Source organism: Lactuca sativa, chromosome 9 (genome assembly GCF_002870075.4).
Source record: "Lactuca sativa cultivar Salinas chromosome 9, Lsat_Salinas_v11, whole genome shotgun sequence".
NCBI lineage: Eukaryota > Viridiplantae > Streptophyta > Magnoliopsida > Asterales > Asteraceae > Lactuca > Lactuca sativa.
The window spans coordinates 165,787,611-165,792,485 of NC_056631.2; the positions used below are offsets into that span (position 1 = coordinate 165,787,611).

At 36.7% G+C, this 4,875-nt stretch overlaps 1 long non-coding RNA gene across 4 annotated transcripts; it reads right to left on the bottom strand.

Annotated features, from left to right (window-relative positions):
• Positions 1-1,890: 1,890 nt before the first annotated feature.
• On the bottom strand, positions 1,891-4,383 carry LOC111889692 (uncharacterized). Of its 4 annotated transcripts, none has more exons than XR_008226325.1 (4): positions 3,742-4,383; positions 3,289-3,606; positions 2,562-3,213; positions 1,891-2,490 (listed from the first exon to the last, which is right to left on the bottom strand). It is a non-coding gene; the product is annotated as an uncharacterized LOC111889692 (long non-coding RNA). The 4 variants fall into 4 exon arrangements; XR_002849617.3 differs by having other exon boundaries at positions 1,891-2,148; positions 2,400-3,213; XR_002849618.3 differs by having other exon boundaries at positions 1,891-2,154; positions 2,400-3,213.
• Positions 4,384-4,875: the final 492 nt, after the last annotated feature.

The following is a 4,875-nucleotide window of genomic DNA, read 5'->3' on the forward strand; positions in this document are numbered from 1 at the left end:
CTGATTTCGATTATGGTTCCATCATCGTTTGAATCATGAGCTTCTTCATTGGGAGAAGGCTTGGAAGTACCAATAACATTCTCCATTTCGTGAACCTTTTGGACGTTATCTTCCATGGTTGAAATCTATTGTTGAATCAGGATATCATGGACTGTTTTAGCGTTGCTGATCATAGTGGCCCAATATTTTGCCACCAGGAGAAGGGATTCCTCCTTTTTATTGTTGTTGTTGAACCTGATGAGCTTTCCTCGCCCGAAGTGCCCTTTTAAAGGCTTCAAATTTCCTGATCCCAGACTCGGTTGCTGGTCGGTATTGAGACCATGAGTCGTCGGATGCTTAGCCGTCACATTCTTTGTTCGGCGAGGTGTCCCTCGGGTTCATAGTGTTGGATTAGATGTCTAAGCCCATAACTATTATTGGTATGTATTCGACCCGAGAGTAGCATGGTCCATTTGGGTTGCACTTCACCGGAACAATTTATATGGATAGTCTTTTGAGAATAGTATGTTTATGATTTATATTAATATATTATAAGTTATAATATATTAATATGGAATCATATTATTTAACTAGTATTGATCAAGAATTAATTTGGAATTAATTTAGTGATCAAAAGAAACTAATTAAATATGGACTCTTTTACATATAGTAGGGGCCAAGTTCATTTAGGTTGGGCTAAGCTTGCACGGATAGTCCATGAAGTTTTTAACCCATGGATCCTATGGAAATGAAAGGTCATGGGTATTAGGGTTTACATAAATATAACCCTAATCTTCCATACTATATAAAGAGGTCTTTCGCACAAGAAATGGCACTAGTGTGTGAGAAAACAAGAGTGGGCCAATTTCTTGTGTGCTTACTATTCTCTCAAGTTTTCAAGGTGTTTTTGGTGATTTGTGATTCCACTTGGGGCTAAGCTCTTAAATACCAAGACTTCAAGCTCCATCAAAAGGTATGTCATCTAACTAGGCTTTTGTAGTATAGTTTCTTCATATTATGCTAGTAGGATGAAACCTTAGAATATTGAATATTTGAATGTATAATAGAGAAAACATAGATCCAAGGTTTATAGGGTTGCATGTACACCATAGGAGTGTTAGAATGTTCAAAACCCATCACATAGATCCCTAAAAATTTGTTTTCACCATGCCTAAACCGCTTGAAAGTAATGAAGGCAGTACAGGATTCCTAGAGCTTCCTTGGTCTGCGTGATGTAAAATCAAGTTTGGCCTTGGCTCTGTTCTAGAAAGGGCTGAAAAAAAAAGTGTCATGCGGTGCAACAGGCATTTGTTCTGTTTGTGTGACACGAAAAAAAATGGAGTGCAACTCCTCAGGAGTAAAAACATGTAATTGTGAAGCCTTGTAGACCTTAGGGCAAGTATTCACATATGGATCCACTTGGGCTCCAGATGGCGGTCTGTCTCCAATATGAGATGAAATAGATACACTATTTTTATCTGAGTGGTGCATTGGGGTTCTTGCGGGTGAGTCTGCATTGACTCGAATGGTTGCAGGAGTTTTAGAGACTCCGACATTGGCCTTGGTTTGCATATGGTCGTGACTTGGGGTGAGCTTCAACTTCTTCTTTATAAAGATGTCTATGGATGCTAAAGGCTCATCTTGAATGTCATATTAAATTAAAATAAAAAAACAAAATAGTTTCCCGGAAAAGTGTAACATCTGATCCAATATTATAATTTCTTTTAAAGATTGGGTTATGAAAGACAAGTACTATTTTGACCAATTAACAACATAGTCACTGGCAGCATCTTCTGTTTTCCCATTACTACATATGGCCATTGGGTCCCACATCTAGGGCAAACTTTTTCCATCTGAATTAATATTAATATACTAAATAACAATTAATATAATCAAAATAAAATAAATATCTACAACAGAATAAAATCAAATTAAAGAAAATTTGTAATGGAAAAGTGATAAGACATTCGATAAACTTAAAACCAAATACATGAATAGTCTTAGAAACCAACCAACTGATAATCGTTCTTGAGAAGGAAAGTAACTTTTATTCATAAACAACCACTATCCATACTCTAATAGCCTTCCACTGCCGTATTATTTATGTATGAAAAACATCGTGTGGAGTTGTAAATTCGCATATCAGGTCATGATTGTAGAGCACCACACCTGTAACTAAAGTTGTTCATTTTCATATGACACTCTTTTTGTATGAAACAATATGTGTATGGTAACTGCAAAGCATCTTCTCAAATGTTTTACGCTTATGGAAGTCATGTATGATAGTTTAGCATCATGCATTGCATGTCATCATGTGAATGAATCGAATGAATTTATGTGTGTGTGTGTGTGTGTGTGAGAGAGAGAGAGAGAGAGAGAGAGAGAGAGAGAGAGATTGCATAGCATGTAACAAATCTTACTTTTCTACACACACAATTTGTCCCCTTCATTCAATAAAACTTTATGAATGTTCCATTCTTTCCCTCCAATCAAATGCCTAGTAATTTCAGCCTGCAACAACACATTCATACTCTCAAACAAAACACTGAAACACTCAAAAAGTCAATTTGGGTAGAAATTACCAAAATGATGTTTGTGTTCAGCATATTCAGAGCAAGGGTAATATTGTAAAATACCAACGACCTCTCTTTCCCACATAACTCCACCGGGTTTGCAACAACCAACTTTGTGTGGGGCCCACGGTTGACCAAACCTGCCCTGTCCATACGAACTATAGAACACAATGCACCTTGTTTACTTGGATCCACAATCTTTTTTCCTTCAGCTTGTACTCTATGCAAATGAAGTTCACAAATTTTTCTATCTTTCCTAAATTAATCAAATCCTACCTGTTCACGACCTCAACCATTTATTTAAGTAGTTTGAATTTAATTTCTTCAAATGAACCCTAGTTTTGATCAAAATCTTTCATATAAGAATTAAGTAGAGATTGCAAAGGATTGACTACAATTCGCATGGTATCTACTAATTATAGCATGATTGTTAGATTCGCAAGAAACGTAGGTGCAATACACAACTACTGATGCAGATTATTTTTTTTTTTTTTTTTTAAAAAAAAAAAAAAAACATACCCAAACTCTTTATCGAATGTGAATCTCTGGCCAGAGATGCATTTATAGAACCCTATACCTGATGTTGGGGCAGTTGAAAGAGGAATAAGGCGGCAAACGGTGGTGGTTCCGTGACAACAGTAAGGAGAAAGTCATGTCCAGTCTGAAGACAAAAATCAGTTAGCTGTTTCCAAAGCTTCAACATCCGTTGCGAAGGACGTGTCAGTAATCGATATACCTTATGGAATGGATTTGCTGTTTATGGCGTTCCTCCTCTGTCAAATTAACAAAAGCACGATGTATAGAGCCGAAACCTTTCAGCTGGTGGCATCTCTCTTTTGAGATAGTGTTGAAGGTTGTATATGTCAATAATCATAAGAAACAAAGTGAAATTCTTCCAATTTAAGGACTAATTTCAAGAAAATCCAAGTTACCGAAGCGTTTGTATATATTACCTTCACTGCACGCCGATGACAGGGCTGACCAAAGTAGTTTTTTGACACACAACAGGAGAAGGGCATAATAATTTACAATTTTTGTGTCTTATCAGCGGAACCTACAAAAATACCACAAAAGTTGAGTGAGGTTTTGAAATCAGAAGCGATAGGAGATGGTTTGATGGGACGATCGGGTAGAATCGGAATATCAGAGTAGAAACAAACGCATGACTGAGAGGATGAAAGAATATTACCGGAGATACGTCGTTACTAACGGCGCCTCCTTCACCTGGAATAACTACAAAAATCATTCCTTCTACTTGGCCAACGTTCGTCTTGAATTTAGGAATACGTGTCAGTGAAGACGAAGTTAGTGTTTAGGTTTAACACGACGTTGTTGGCGACTGACAAAGAATCGTGCCTGGGAACTGCATCGGTGATGGTTGTCACCGCCGTCACCACCTCCATCACATACTGATGTAAGAATCGAGTGTAAAATCGATAATCTCAGGAGATAAAAGCCTAGATACAATCAGTCTCGAGCAATATCCAGACGCCGATTTCGATTGTAGGTGGCGCCGACCCTTCACCATGGAAGCACCTCTATGAATTTGCCATAGAAATCCATCAGGAGCCAGACATCAACCCTAAGCCAATGGATAGGTGGTCGATTTGGTACCAAGATCACGATTAGTGATGGAACGGATGCGAATCGGTTCAGATACAGATGAAGGGTTTTGGAGAGGCGATGAGAAGCATCGAGATAAGCAGAGTGACGGGTTGGAGAAGAAGCAGTGGAAGTAAGAACGGGAAGGCCGATTAACTTACGGGTGTAGGGATAAAATGACCGAGACAAAATATGGGTATTGACATAAAAAGATCCAAAGACGGATTTGAACATGCATATATAAACATATATAAACAAAGGGTCGTTTCTACCAACCTTTTAGGAACATAACGTTCCTATGGATAAAAAACAAAAAAATGTTTGACAAACTAGTAATTTTTGGAGTTTTAATAAAAGGAAAAACATATTTTTGGAAAAGTCAGGATTTCCTGATTTTTTGTAACTTTTTGGAAAAGAACTTTTGAGCTTTTAAAAGCTAAGCCAAACACGCTAATATATATATATATATATATATATATATATATATATATATATATATATATATATATATATATATATATATATATATATATTAATTTGTTGTATTTGAAACTCATGATGGCTAAAGTTTAAATAGCCATTGGGGTACACGAAAATTACAAACTAATCTGACTGAATATGAGATAGGTAAAACTATGCTAAAACATCTACTTACAACAAGTATTGATTAGCTATGTGGTTTAACCGTCGTATTATCCTTATCGTTAACGGTATGTGTAAC